This window comes from Rhea pennata, chromosome 14, assembly GCF_028389875.1.
Source record: "Rhea pennata isolate bPtePen1 chromosome 14, bPtePen1.pri, whole genome shotgun sequence".
Classification (NCBI taxonomy): Eukaryota; Metazoa; Chordata; class Aves; order Rheiformes; family Rheidae; genus Rhea; species Rhea pennata.
In genome coordinates this window covers 8,560,428-8,576,887 of record NC_084676.1, presented here as the reverse complement: position 1 = coordinate 8,576,887, position 16,460 = coordinate 8,560,428, and the positions used below count along the sequence as shown (strand labels likewise).

The following is a 16,460-nucleotide window of genomic DNA, read 5'->3' as shown; positions in this document are numbered from 1 at the left end:
GTTTTTATTCTTACTTTTTGGAAATATTTCACTTGAAATACTATGGAAATGAGGTGCAGAAATAAAATACAAAATTTTCTACCTTGCAGACCATTTATGAAATGGAGCCACTCAACACTGATACCAAGAAGTGGATGATGGCATGCAGGTGTGGTCTACAGAAACTGTGCATTACTGGAACTATCTGCTATTCTTCATACAAATCACTTTAATTAAGCAAAAAAGTTTTAAAAGCCTTAATCCAATAGAGAATTATTGGGATACTGAAGCATTCTTGGACCTCCCTTTTTTGTATAATTGAAGTCCTTTTAAATGTCAGAGATTTTTAATTACATTGCAGATGTTAGTTTGAAGTTCCACCCCCCAGAAAGAACCCCCCTCCAAAATAAATAAATAAATAAATAAAGCTTTTCAGAGAAAGTATTTGAAGATACTAGCACTTCTCTCTTTTCTCCTTACTCCTACTGTTGTTCAGTCCCAAGATCCAACGAGTGTGACTCCCCAAGTCTCCCCAGTATATGCCATGGAGATGCCACACACCTCTCGGGTCCTGAGAAGACATGGAACTTGAAGTGTGATGGACAAAAACCAACAGCTGGCCCCCAGTGAGCATGACTATATCATCAGGAATACCAGTCTCGGGCTATCTAACAACTCCAAAGAGCTGGAAGAGGTTTAGGGCATAAGAACTTTTCTGGAGTTACTGTAGAAAGGAGTGCAGGAGATGTGTGTTCATATGGATGCACATGGCTATGTAATCTTATTTACATTCCACAGTTAATGAAGATAATCAGTTAGCTAGAGAACAAAGAAATGTATTCCTCTGCTCAGTAAAAATGTCATGGATTATTAATTTGTAAAATAGGAATAAGGCATACATGCTACAACTTGACACTAGAGTTTAATATCACTAACTTCTGCAAAAAATCCTACTCAAATAGTATTTAACATAAAGCATGGTACTTCTCAATGTGAGAGCGCACCTTTAAGTAACATTTTGTAATTCTAGTTTTCTTATCTATGTTTTGCATATATTCTTTTCACAGCAGAATGCAATGATTCTGAAGTGCTTCTTCTGGTGTATATAATGAATTAGTTTACTACCACAGTTGTATTTCCTAGTTGGGGTAGAGAACTAAGATAACAGCAATGCACTTCTCAGCAAGCTTGCAGAAAAGCAGATAAAATTCTACTGCAGGCAAATATATGCATTTTATCTAAATTTGCCTCCATTTTAAAGTATGTGAACTCTTAAGACAACTCCATAAAAATAACCTGCCTAGCCTTTAAAACTGTAGAATATCCACATCAAAAAGACTACCACATTCATCAAATTATCTTTATATATCCATTACTACTGGGCTGAACTTCTTCATCCACTTCAGTTTCTCTTTTCACACAACCTACCGCAAATATGCATATAAATGAAGCGTTCCCCCAAAGACACACACATCTTTCAGGTGGCTTTGTCTTGTGCTTTGCTAGCATGAGAATCACCCCAGACTGCACTGAAGAAAATATCTATCTGCTACACATATAAAGAAATTGAACATCTCATATTCAGAGCTTTATAAAAATTTAAAGAAAAACCCTCTTCTCTGGAGAAATAGCGTTCAAACATCAAAGGCACGCTATCCTTTATTGCAAGCATTTCTCAAGACATGTTGCTCCCATGTGACAAAGTTTGTTGCTATCATAATTTCTGATGCACATTAATAACATCAATAAAAATATTTTAGCCATAGGATAATGGCATGTTGAAAGCTGCTGAAGCCGAAAATTACGTTCTCACAGTGACTTGAAAGATAAATTAAAAATCACTGAACAAAAAACCCCTAAGACTGAGATAATCCTGCAAAAGAAAGACTCAAGCACTATCCTTAACTTGCACCATCCTGTACCATTTCTAAGCAACAACTTAACCATCAGTTGTTGACCTAGATACTTAGCTTGCACTCCAGATGTTCTTAAATTCCTCACTGCCGGATTTCTTTTCTCACAGGCAGTATGAATAGATACTCCATTAAAATTCTCAAAGCACCGGGTAGACACGAGAATATAGAACTGTTATTCACTCTCGTAATGTTCTTTTGCCTACATTTTCATTTCACTGCTTTTGTTTGGTAATAAAAGGATTGGGAAGTGTTAATGAAAAAAGTTAAACTGTTAGGAAAAATGAGTTAATAGTTTCTACAGAAGCCGTTAGCAATTAACTCTTAGTAGCACTTAGTATATCGCTCCTTCTGTGAACACTGACCAGAGAATACTTACAGCAGCCTCTCACCTAGGTGCTCTTGTTCCTCCTTTTTGGCAATAAGTATGATGTTATTGGTTCCCACTGCACTACAGACAGTCAGCCCAGAGCCAGAACAGAAGTTTTTATTTAAAGTTGACTAGACCACTCATTTAAATCGCCATTCAAACCACACAGGACTCCCTACAAGAATACGTTTAAAGGAACCATGGGTTCAGCTCCTAGTTTCAAATGCTTTGTAGGGAACTAAGAGGAACCGCAGCACAGTGCAGGGGTGTTCCTACATAGGATGCCCTAAAATCACCCTCCACAGACTATCTTATCAGCCCCTATAGTTGAATGGTGTATTCCAGCCACATTTCCTTTTCCAGACCACATACAGACACCCTGAAAGCAAAGGCACAAAGAAGGGAAATCATGCATCAGGAAAGGGGAAGCTGAAGGGAAGAAACACAATGGATTTTAGCTGGTACAAAACAATCAGAAAACACCCTATAACTGAATGCTTTCTGCACATAGCCCACCTATGGTCCTAGCTTAGTGGCAAAAAGGAGTCAAAGACAACCTCAGAAGTCAGCCCCTACTTCTCTATAACAGATATTACAGGTCTTTTTAAGCAACCTATTTTCTCCTTGAAAGAAAGCAAGCCTCAACTAGAGAGCTGCTGAGCACCTCACATTTCTGAGTCCAAACTGTATGAATCTATATAGCGATTCACTCTGCAGAGACCTCACAGGAGCTCCTACTTTGTAAAGATTTAAGAGGAAAAAAAAAAAAAAAGATACAAGCAGCATGTTTTTGACAGAAATGGTATAAAGTCTCCCATGTACAAAGAATAGATAACAACAATGCACTGTAGGAGTACATTAAAAATGTCATAATTGAAAAGGCTGCATTTATCTGAAGCGGATACTTGTCTTTTAAGGCAGTTATTTCCAAATATACAAAGATTCTAGGTCTATTATAATACCACTGTACAGATGCCACTGGTAGATGACGACTTTTCAGTGACAGTCACTACAGAATTTTATATAATCCTTTAAAATAATCAGCCTTCAATGATCAAAGTTTCAGATGTGCACACGCAGTTAAACATCTTAAATACAAAGGCTGTTATAGCTGTCACTTCCACATCTCAGTGAAAACTGAGGGAAAAAAGGGCACGTGCAGCCAAACTGCACAGACTGCAGAGAAAGCTTCTAAGTGCTGACAGATGCCTAAACAGGGAGGTATTAACAGTCTTGAGCTTTCATAAGTCAAACAGTCTCTACTGTGGCATTATTTACTAAGAAGAAAAGAACATGTAGGGTCAAAAATGAACATTCCCCATTATTACAGACACTACAATTACCGTTAGTAAGATATGCTTAACCCCTTGCAAAAAAATACCACCAAACACCCAAAGCTTTCTCCCAATACTCAACTGAATGACCTACCACCACCTGTGGCTACTGCCACTCCTTGCCTCAAAAGATAGGCAAAATGGATCCAAAAAAATCAAACAAAAAAGAGTCCATATAGAAACACAGGAATTTGGAACAACAACGGCAGTAGGTGGATGTCTGAGGAAAGAGCACCTTGAGGATCTGCAGTGTGTCAGTGCGAGGCACGCGCACTGCTTGGGTGCTGCAACCCAGGGTTTGGAGTTGCAAGGTCATGGCAGTATTGCCTTTCCCAGTGCAAGAGAGAAATGCTGAACAGCATACCTGAAGTCTTAGAGATGATAACTCAAGGAAGGCGACTTTAAAATGACTGTTCTTCAGTGAAAACCTCTGCAGATCTGAATGATGGGAAAAGTTTGGTAATGATTTATAAAGCAAACTCATGAAAGCAACAAACCAAAGTAAGGACAGAAAAAATTTGAGTGCAAAGAAGCTTAGAAACCTAGCAGCTTTAGTGAGAGGATGAAGTGATGATCATGTTACTCTTTTTCTGTCATTTTAAAAGACTACTTCATATGGAAGATAATTATGGAGAACACATACTGCTCATATGTGGGGGCTGTTGGCTTACCCGAGTTCCACCTGTTCACTGCAGACCTGCTGCCCTTGTGCTAGCCTAGCTCATATTCTCTCTGTGAAAAAAGCCAGCCTTTAAAGAAATCATTACCCTGATCCTATCAGACAATGCTGCAGGCTGAAAATGAAAAAAGAAAAGAAAAGAAGAAAAAAAGGAGAGCAAGTGAAAATCTCAGAGGAATGTGAATAATTAGCACTCTCCAGAAAATAGGTCTTAAACGCACACACATAAAAAACACTTTGAAAGTGCCTCCACAGTTGAGTGACTATAAAGATGAGACATGCAAAAATCACTAATCACAAGAAAGAAAAGGAAAAAAAGATTGCTACAGCATAGCGGGGTAAGAACTTCGTCTCTGCTTAAAATGATATTTCCTTATGAAGAATTATTTTCATTTTTCTGAAATTGTGCTCCCTTATAAAGTAACTAGTGTGTTGCTTTATTTTATCTAGATGTAATAACTCAGATGGCTTTAGGAACCAGACTGCTGTTGAGTTATATTTAGAACATGAGGGAAAACAGCCCAACATAGCAATTCTCGGCTGCTGAAACTTCCTTTGAAACAGAAACATGGCAACTCTTCTTGTCTTCATGCATAAAGATCTGTGTGAAGTCCCACTGTAAATTAGAAATCAATATCTTCAAAATATTTTTTATTGTTAATTCTTGTAACTTAGACATTGAGGGAAGGAAAATTTCTAAACTCGGTAGTAATGTTACACAACCATGAAGCAGAAATCATATTTATAATGCAGCCATATGTAGCTATGTCAGAGGTGACGTGGTGAATACCAAGTACTCCACGTCATTTAAAACATTTATAGATCAGCATACCAGTAGCCCAGGCGCAAGGGACAGCAGAGCTCCGCTATCAGAGGAATAAATCCTGGTCTTACATAAGTTTACTATCCAATAATTTATATAGCCAAGTTGCTGCATGTCTTACAAAAGGCTGAAACAGCTTCTTTGTTTACTAGGACAAGTAACAGGGTGGTGGGACTAAAAGGTCTTCCTGAAACCCACAACTTTCAAATGTTTTTATCACCATCAGCTAAGAAAATTATAGCAATGAATGTCATCTTCTCAAAAAGCAAGTTATTACAGTTTATTAACTGTACCCACTCACAACTGAAGTAACTACCTAGCTTCATTATCTCTCCAGTCTTTACTGTAAGTGGATGCAAAGGTAAAAGAAAAGGAGACAAAAAACCCCTACACCAGGCAGCTGTAGGGGGTCAACCAACGCACCATATTGCAGAGTGCTACGGATGTGGTACGCACCACGAAACGGTGAACGGCCAAGGCTGGTTTACCTCAAGGTGCGGAGGTCCTATGTTTAGCACCGCACAGGTTCATAAAGAACCATCTTTGAGATCTTCAGATAGAAGCAGCTAATCAAAATGTTAATTCATTATCACCATTGCCTTTTTTCATGTCAGTTCACTGGTAAAACTCAGATTCTTTTACTACCATGAGTATAATTGTGTGAGCAAAGAAACAAGCAAACAAAAACCTCTTTAATAAAATTCTGCATATAAGACAAAACTTATCAGCTCCAGCCACTTTGGACTGAAGTCCAAGACTTACTCATGTTCTGTTGTTACTTTAAAAAGTGGTTTTCTGGGGTCATTTTTGTTGATTATCTGAGCAGGATAAAACTCGGCCCCTCTAGTGAGGGATGTGGACAGTCTGAAAGTTTACATTACACTACTGCTGTTTCTAGAATCATATTCCTCACTAGTGAGCCTCAGAAATAACATTTTACCTTGAAAATGCCATATTTACTGACAGAAACACAATGTGTCTCTTGCTTTTTGTAGACGCTTTTATGCTCATTTCCAAATTAATCTTTCAGGAAGTCTTTCAGATAGCAGCAGAGCCAGACTGCTGGTTACTGCTCCTAGATAAAACAAACTGCAGTTCCTCTCCTCTGAGGAGATCTTGGTCCTCGGCACAGCAGGGTCATTACCAGGGCTGACAGCTGATGCTGCAAAACAAATAGCAACTGTAACGTGATGCAGCCCACAACTTGAAGGTTATTATCACGCCACGTGTGCGAACGCACACGAGATCATTAAGCAAAAATCATAAGCTGATGCCAACATCTATGCAAATGGAATTAAATCTTAATTCAAATATAAGAATACTTTTTTAGATAGTCACATAGGACTGAACTTCAAGCATCTCGAGACCACAGTTGGTGAATCAAAATCCAAAACACTTTCCAACAGCCAATAAATAAAATTTGGTTTGCTCATATAGTAAAAAAATAACATATTAAAAAGCAGACTGATTTTTGTCAAGAAAAACATGAGCAAGAAATTACTTGTTCTACTACTACTGATATAGTTAATACAAAGATTTTTTTCCCATTGCGATTCGTATACTGCCAGTGATCTCCCCACACAACTAGAAAAAGTTTTCTAATTTTTAAAAACACATCTTTTATGTTGTGTCTTGAATAAGATCATGCTCCCACCCCAAATTAACACCTTTTTCCTTCTCTCCTGGAGCAACAGAGTCAAGCTTCAGTGACCTCTCAAGGAGTAACTTCTCACCTTGCAGTTCCAAAAGACCAAATGGTATAAGTTCAATAAACTTGAAAGTTTTTAGAATTTTGGTCTAAATGATAACTTATATGAAGGCAGTTCTCTTTTCCCTCTCCCTTCCTCCTGCCTAGGTACTTCCTACACCAAGCCATCAGAAAGCCACAATCAGGGTTGATTAAAACTGCCCATGCCATACTTATTTATTTTTCTCCCAGAGAAAGGTTGCTTTTCCCTCTTGGTTTCCGGTATACCTGATCACTGTTCAACCTACCCAACTGGACTGCTTAAAGCACCAATTATGTCTAGTGTACAAACCCCTACATTGTCATATATTCTAAATGTAATAATTTTCAGGAAGATAAACTTCCTAAAAATAATATTAACCATAAATTTTTTAAAAAGTTATGAAATCTGATGTATAGTCAACATACTAAAATCCTTAACTCAGGAATTGTGCATTTTAAATACATTAATTTCACATTTGCTATTCATGTGAGTCAGCTTTGATCTGCTAAAATAATATAGAAAAGACATTCTTTCCCCCTCAAGATTTTTATTTCTGTTTTATAAACAGAATGCTTCTTTTGTCAGTATTTAAAAAATGACATTAAGATGACACAGCAAAGCAGTGTGGGTGAGAATGAGTGGGAAGCTGATCAGAAGCACAACGAGCTTTTTGGATGTTCAGAGAACAGCTGATGCCTCAAGGGAAATTTGAAAAAAAATATTCTGCATAGAAACAATTTGGCCGACATATCACATTTTAGTCTTTCTATCCTATGGTTCTTTATGACTAAGAATATTTCCTGGAAAATAGATTTTTCTTTCTTGATGACTTGCAACTCAAGACATAATCCTGTTTATGACATTACCTCTACTTACAATGGAGAAACCCCACAACCCCTGACTATATTAAATTTCATTGTCTAAAGGCAGGATTATCTAAAGGACAATACTCAGCAAAATATATGCATGTTTAAATTTTAGCACATCCTTATGTCTTACAGGATACATGTCCTCAGCAAATGAGAGCGTAAGGACAGTCCACGAAGAATTTCTTTTCAATCTTGGTAAACACTCCGGTTGCCATTATTATTGCAGTCAGTGCCAATATGAGACCACAGCAGTTGCCAGCTAGATTAAGGCCAACTGTCACACATTTACAAGCTACAAGTTTAGTTTCACGTTTTTTTATTTGTAAGATTGCTTAGAGTCAAGTAGGTTCTGAAACATTTTACTATACCAGCCAAATCAAACATAACAAATTGAGGAAGCTGAATGAAGGGAAAGCATTGCATGTGGCATGCAAGGCAAAGAGGGAGAAAGAGGCACCAGAGAGTCCACCCAGACACAACAGAAATCAAGAGAAAGTTCTTTGTGGGTAACAGGCATGAGGAGCAAAATGAAACACTGGAGAAAAAAAAAATCAGTTATGATAAGGAGAGAGTTTTGTGCTTCAGTTAATGTTGAGTGCAAAGGAGCTTATGTGTACATCTCTGCTCCTACACACGCTCTACTTACGTGCCTGTATTATTGGTCAAACAAATTCAAGGAGCAAAAGCGTGATGGAAAAACTCATAAAAGCCAAAGGCTGACTTTATCCCAGGACACCCTCATCCCTAGACTCTTTCTATCATCAGTAAGAAAAAGAGTTGCACTTAAAGATGCTGGAAGGGCGGCAGACAGGCCACCCACAACAATGTGGGCCCTACTTAAAACAGAGACTAGAAAAACTGAAAAATTTGGGTTATGGTTTACCATTCTAAAGTAAAAAAAAGACAGTAGCATGTGAAATCTGCCATTGCTTGGACAAAAAAGTTTAGAACTGGACTATTACATAAGAAAAAAATACATTTAAAGGCCAAAATTTTGAAGAACATGTTGTGTTTCTTTATGCAAAGCAGAGGGACACTGAAAAAGTGGCATACTCTCACTACAGGAAAATCTCAGACACACTTCTATGAGCCAAATCTAAATAACTGCAGGGTTATAAACTGGGCATTATGAAGTAAATTAATGTTTCAAATTCTAAACCATCTGTATGTTGCATAGATTTGATGTTATTGATGATTCAAGAGCAGACTGATGATCGTATTAGGAGTGCTTCAACATAGTATGAATCTCAAGTAAAAAGTAGTGTATTTGAAGTGGAACATACACTTTTCTCTTTAAAGATCCTCAAGATCAATATAAAATAAGGCTATTTTAAGTAGGAAAATGCTCATAAAAACCATACATAACAGTAGATTTTGGTTACACTCTGATAGTTCATTAGCATGCTGCAGTCCTCTCTTACTTTGCCCATTGCAAGTTAATTCCAAATATCATCTTGCAGTAGTCACTGATTTTTCATTCTTTCACCTTTCTCACTTTGTTTCACTAGGTTCTTATTTAAAGACAAAAAAAAAGAGAGAGAAGTATATATTCTATTACATAGCCCAAATAACAGCAGTATATCAGTATACCCTAGAATGTATTATTACAATTACTACTAATAAAATCCACCTGCTGCTATAATGTGTTTTTTTCCTATGACAAAATGACATATTATTTAGCCATCCTTCCCAAGGAAATCCACTGTACAGCCATTTAGACTTGCATGCTCTCCAAAGACCTTTGAAATGAAGTAACAAGTTCCTCCAGCCTAGAAAAATATATGCACACTCCTTTTACCTTACCTCATACTTTGAGTTTGCAAGATGCATCAATGTACCAACATTCAGAACAAAACTAATTAAACGTCACCTGCTGTTTTCATCCTCTACTAATTTCTTCCTACCTTGACTGGCTCTCATGGTTTCTAAAACTCCCTCTTTCAAGTAGGAACAGATCCAGAGTTTGGTGACCAAGATAACTGCAGAAACGAAGGAACCCCACTCTAACTGTTGCCCATTTTAGGGCTTAGCCATGGATCACAGCACAAGCGACAGAAACCATCATTAACTTTACCTTCCACCACAAAAGGTTACATTAAGCTACTGTAGGTTGTTACTTGTCTAGATGACCATTCACACTTACTCGGACTCAAAACAAATAGTAAACTTAAACAAGACAATTGCATCCTCTCTCTGTCATTCTGATGGTTTTCTATTTTCTGTGGCAGATGGCACCCCAGTGTTTAAAGTTTCAAAGGCAACATCTTCTTCCATTCTGTCCTTCTGCAGTCAGGTAAACACTTGCTAAGAGCTTTGTCATAACTCCTTTTCTGTCTTTTCCTTTGTATAAATAGGCATTGTCCTTCCATTTGTTATCCCTTCTCATGGACCTTACTGACCAGGGAGTGAGATTCTCTGTTCCTTACCCTCCTCAGGATTCCTGAGTAAGACTCCTTCTCAAAGGAGAAGCTCCACTGGACAATGTTAGCAGCAGTAGACCCACAGATCTAGTGGTATGGACCTAGCTTGGAGACAGAGTACAGAAATACCCTGGTTGTCAGCAACTTCCATAAAGTTTGCCACAAAAAAGAAATGTACATGAAGATATGTCCTGGTGCTAGGTTTGGGGTCCACCACCAAGACACTAATCCTAGTTTACAAGCAATAGATGCAAAGCTGTATTCAAGAATGCTTCCAAAATTCTACCCCACAGGCCCAGAAAGTAATGCAAAAAAAATCAATTCTCCACATTAAGTACTCTTCTGCTGCACTAATGAACAGTAAACCTGAGATTTACCGATTCACAGCTTCATATCAGGGTAGTCAAAGTCTGTTTTTTATCTGGTTAATGAAATCTGTCCTTGTCACAGTAATTCTCTGCTACAGCTTCTTTGAGCATGCCAACTTAGTCCCTAAATCCTGCTGCATGCATGGCAGGAGGGCAGAAAGCCTCACAATGATTAGAATTACTTCTTTCTGTAGCAGCAGCATCTTGGAAATAGCCAACGGAGAAATGGGGAGAAACAAAGGAGTTTATCACAATGGGACAGAACAGGCCTGCTAGATGGAAACCACACAACTGTGGTAACTGAATTTTTCCTCCGCTTCCCTTTGTTACGCTTCAGCGATGTCTTGAGTGAAACACACTACAGAATACTAAATTCTGTTATACCTTTAATAAAATATTTATAAAACATGACTCATCGGAAGACTTTGGTCAGCCTTAGAGAAACTCCTTGTAATTTCACAACACTTGTGACAGTAGAGACTTCAGCTTTCTGCCTCTGCATGGAGGCCTCTTTCCATGCTTTTCCAATAATTTTATGCAAGTCAGCCATCTTTTACATAACTTCTTGCTTCCCCATGTTTAAATCCTGCATTTCTTCAAAAACCAAAATCAAAAAGATCATTCATCTCTCTTGTAAATTCTCTCCAGTCATTCACTTTCCTATTCCTTCTCTCCCAAGCAGGAAACAATGTTTAACAAGTAAGATTAGCCTTGCACTTTAAAAATCTTATACACACCTGAATCACCTGAAACTAACTTGCAAAGTTTGTCATTTGTGTTTATTTCTGGGTTAAACTGATTCATGTGACCTTTTTTTTTTTTTCAAAAATCTGATAAGTTGACATATCTACCAACAGCTAAATCACAATGATTATACCTCATTCTCTCTACAATCTAAGGTGTTTTCATATAGCGCATCTTGTAAATATTATAATTTCACCTAGGATTCTATTCTGTTGGTTGGATTAAAGCTATTGTACACTTTTCAAATATAAGTGATCCTAAATAAATTTAGGACGTGGGTTCTGAAGCCAGAATGTGCATACATGCACAATGAATTTGTTCAAATACCTTCCACTGATACTTGGACACAGTCACTTTATCACTCTGTGCTGAAGTGTAATATCTAAGCACTGCGGAATGGAGATTCTCAAAGACAAAAGCCATTGCTTATATAATATTTCAACCTCTTTGGAACACTGTGTACATATGTATTTGCAAATGAGGTATCAAATTCTAGTATCTGTCAAAAACCCGTCTGGATGCTGACTTTGTTCATTTCCACTCAGATCCCAACACCAAGTCTCACATATACCATGTTCTCACTTCCTGTTCTGAAATAAGGTTTCAGAACTATACGTAAAGACTCCACTAATAGATTGAGACTACATCTGCTATGAAGAATACGCATGAAAAATTCGAAAATCTAGAAAACAGGTGATCCCAGTAAGACACAGACTGCACTGTAATGCGAAGATCAGTAGCAACTTCGGAGACAGTGTTTCCCCTGAAACACAGGTAGACGGGCTGCAGTAAGTTTCCAGAAGTGACACTATCCTCAATACAAGCCACCACTTATAGATTGATAATAGCCGCAAGAGTAAGAAAGAAGCCTGTATGGTCCTCAGTATTAATAAAAATCCAGTATTAGCCATGCAAACCAAATTTCTTATTCCACAACCATAGCCTTTTTTTTACAGGCTGCTGCTCCTTAAACAGGTAACTAAAAACTAACCAAAACATTAGTTTTATAACACTCAGCACTAGCTTGGAATATATCCTAAGTAATTGTTTTCACTGATATTAGGATAAAACCCCAGCAAAAACTCCATGACAGCATGTCTGGAAGAAGAATACTGCATGGGCCCAGAAACTCCCACAGCAAGGCATTTCACTAATCAGCATAAACATACATTTCAAGGCAGGGAGCCTCTTTCCACCACAAAAAGAGATACAATATAAATATTAACTCAAACAAAAGCAAAGCCACTCTTGTTTCCGATTGCAGTGAATCAACCCATGGAGACACTAACTATAACCACCCAGGTTGAAAGTTGTCATATTATTTTATAATAATGAGGAGACACAAAGAGACGTTTTCAAATAACCACAGTACATGTTTCAAGAAGTCCCTCTAAAAAGAATGTTCTCACAGATTGTCTCTGGCAAAATCAGCAAGCCTGCAACCGTGCAACCACTGCATTCGGGCTGCATGTCCAATAAGCATCCGAATCACAGCACAGACACGTGCTAGAAGCTGATGTGGTAAAGATCTTGGACACATACTGAAGGTAATGCCGAAATTTTGGAAAAATAAAAAAGTTGCAGCTCAAAGCGTATATGTATTTGTCCTTTGCACAGAGTTCCATCTATTTTTTTCCCAAACTGACAGTATAGCATACATTAAGCAACACCAACTCAAAGCTTAGACATTTATAACATATGCAAATTGCTAAATTTTATGTGGTCTTCCTCTACATGCTGAATGTAGCATATGTAAAAGCTACCAGACTAAAAGAACCTTTACCACTTAACAATCTGATAAGCTATAATCTGAAAGAACAAGGAAGAATCATTTTTTAGGAGTGAGATTCCCCTTCTCTCATTTCAGGGTACAGTATGCTACCTAAAAGGAGGAGCCCTGGCCCATCTCTGCCAGTCTAAAAGAATCACACAGAATGATGATCAAACACTGTTACCTCAATGACGCAGCACAAAATACTTGAATTGCGAAATTATCGAATATACCGAAGATGTTACAATCTTCCTATTTAATATTTTTTTCCAGGAAGAATAAAAAGTTAATTATACTCAGCCTGCTCACAAAATGCTCAAAAAATAAAAACAAAGAAAACGAAGAAAATAAAGGTTATTTTACTTTGCCCAGGTTCAACAAGTTGTTGCTGTTCATTTAAAATTGGTTTTGCTTTGACAAAGGCAACCAAGATGTGGCTAAGTGTCTGCTTAATAAGATATCAAAATGCAATTGGTAGCCCTTTGTCATTGCTTCCTGTAACCATATATGTTTTATGCCACCCATCAATCATCACTCCTGAGGTTTCATTAATCTCTAAGACTGCACTAGTCAATTAAAGATTAAGACAGATGATCCAAACCATTTACAGTGTTAGAAATGATTCACATGAAGTTATCAGCATCATAATGAAATATTAGCATTTTCACAACCTATCTGAATATAGAGTTTGGCTTTCCAGCATACGTAAACACTGAGGTTTTTCTAGGTTCCCAAATCCAAAAGATGTTTATGCTGTACAAAATAATTTCTTGTAATACATTACAATATAACTGTACATAACACCATGACTAAATCAAACAATTACATGTACATACCCTACTGCACTCAACTGCTGGCACGACTGGTTTTCTTATTTTCTTCCCCCCTTCCCTTATGCTCAGCTAAGGTGCCTGAATAACAGAAGCAAGAGAAATATAAAACAAAATCTGATTTCATATAGGCTATACTATGGTATTAGACTACTTCTGTATGTTATTATTCCCCTCAAGTCCTCTTTTCTCAAAAGTTTACCTTTCTACCTTCTCAAGCAAAAAGTTTCACTCACCTACTTTCCTCCATAACTAGGCCTAAATAAATATAGCAATTAAAGAAATGTAATCTAAGTCTACACAAAGAATAATGTTTATGATACACTTTTAATAGTGTTTATGATCAATTTTTACGGCCATTGTTACACTCAAGTGTAAAATAGTACTCCTTGCCTTAACAAGTGCACAAACAATACCAAGTAACACAGAAGATCAGCTATCACTTCCTTCAAACTGCACTTAGGAGGGTACAGAAAAACCTTTTGAGTAGGGATTCCAGAAGATCTGCTCATTCGGCGCAGGCCCTGCAGGATGACCCCATTCTCAGGACAGAGCAAGAGTGGGACCAATATCTACACCCTTGTACACATACACAGTCAGACCACTGCTGTCTCCTGAACCAGCAAGTTTCCAGATACATTGTCAAGGAAAGAGCATATCCATTCCAAGGGTGTTTTCTTTTGCAAGGATTCCTAAATCCCCAATATCTAATTTCTTCTGTAGAGAGTTATAATCAATTTAGCTGTTCAAGACACTTTCTTTTGATTCAAAACAGGTAAGTATATGGAGTTTTTATTACCTTTAAGGGACACATATTTAAGGCAGAAATATCAATGCAGACTCGAAACTTAAGATAAAAACGCAAGTCATACAAACAAATTCAATTTAGCTATTCTGTCTATAGCTACAGCATTGCTACAGCAACGTTTTTCTGATTTGTCCATCAGGTACAGAGGCCTATTTTTCAATGGGTCAAAAACAGGTGGATGTCAAGCTTCGGAATTCAAGCTACCCAAACACAGTTTTGTTTCCCCATTTAAGACCTCACTCTAAAACCCTTTGCTTAGAACACTAACTGCAACAAAGTCGCACATTTAGGATATATCACAGAATAGTTGGGGTTGGCAGGAACCTCTGGAGATCATCCAAGTCCAACTCCTCTGCTCAAGCAGGTCACCTAGAGCAGGTTGTGCAGGACCATGTCCAGTCAGGTTTTGAATATCTCCGAAGATGAAGACTCCACAGCCTCTCTGGGCAACCTGTTCTAGCACACATTTGTCCTCACAGTGCTTTCTTCTATCCAAGTAGATTCTCCTGTGTTTCAATCTGTGCCTACTGCCTCTCATTCTGTCACTTGGCACCACTGAGAAGAGTCTGGCCCCATCTTCTCTACACCCTCCCATCAGATATTTATAAACATTGGTAAGTTCCCCCTGAGCCTTTTCTTCTCCAGGCTGACAGACCCAGCTCTCTCAGTATCTCCTCATATGAGGAACGCTCCCATCCCTTAATCATTTTTGCAGTCCTTCTCTGGACTGGCTCCAGATAATCCATATCTATCTTGCACTGGGGAGCACAGAATCAGACTAACTACTTCAGATGTGCCCAGAAGCTAATCATCTCATCATAGAAGGTTATCAGGTCAGATAAGCATGATTTCCCCTTTTTAAGTCCATGGTGACTATAATGTAGAATTTCTGCTTTTTATTTCTCACTCCAAACTGTCACCAGCTTCTCCAAATGTTAGTTACTATGCGTGGATTGAAGGACAGTTTGTAATGCTGACACCCTTTCTAACCAAATTCAGTCAAGTCACTTTCAGAATGTATCCCTTTTTGCTGATAACCAAAACTGCAAGCCAAAAAAGAAGTTCTCCATAACTGCTACGAAGAACTCTGCTAACATTTCACTAGCAGGTCCAGATCTTTTCCAAACTATGGCAACCATTCTATGGCTGGACATAAAGGTGAAAAATAAGTATATTTTAGCTGCATTCTAAGGTTCAATAACAAATAAGCATAGGTATGCAAGCTGATGATGTAGATCAGCTTTTAGAATAGATACAAGAAAGTGTCAGCTAGAAATAAATGAGTCCTCAAGCAAAGGCTCGAGTGCATAGCCAAGCAAATGCCAAGGCTTGAATATCCATCCTCACTGCTCTCTCCAAGCTCAAATGAAGAAAAATGGTCTTTTATTTTGGATCCAATCCAGGGATAGATTTGCATACAAAGATCCAAAACCAGTAAAGAGGCACTAGCCAACCAGAACCTCACACATTCATCAAGAGAAAAATGGGGCTCAAGAGAACCTGTGTCAGCTAATTTTTCCCCCTTTCCCAGCATAGGATCAACTATACTTAATACCTTTCTAATGAAATTGTAGAGTCTTAATCATGGTAGTTCTCTGAAAGTAACACAATTTATCAATTTCAACACTTCACTATTTGTCCCGCTAAAAGTTTTGGTTGATAGTTGACCTGAATCTTTCTGCTGTGGTTTCAACACATAACTTCTTGTACTGCATACAGCATTTCTGAACAATAAGTTACAAGGTGACAGAGAAGCTATAGGCTCCTCACCCGCCAAATAAGGTATCAGCATGCTTCTCTTGAGAGCAAATCCTCTTTAATT

At 37.9% G+C, this 16,460-nt stretch overlaps 1 protein-coding gene across 4 annotated transcripts in view; it reads right to left on the bottom strand.

Moving 5' to 3' along the window:
• GABRB2 (gamma-aminobutyric acid type A receptor subunit beta2) overlaps positions 1-16,460 on the bottom strand; it is a 165,446-nt gene that overhangs the window by 134,957 nt on the left and 14,029 nt on the right. The window contains exon 1 of one of the 4 annotated variants that reach the window (XM_062587244.1): positions 13,837-13,902. The exons of the other annotated variants lie outside the window; for them this stretch is intronic. The gene's annotated coding sequence lies outside the window, so the exon portion shown is untranslated. Of the gene's footprint in view, positions 1-13,836; positions 13,903-16,460 lie in introns of those variants that run through there. 4 annotated transcript variants of the gene reach the window in all.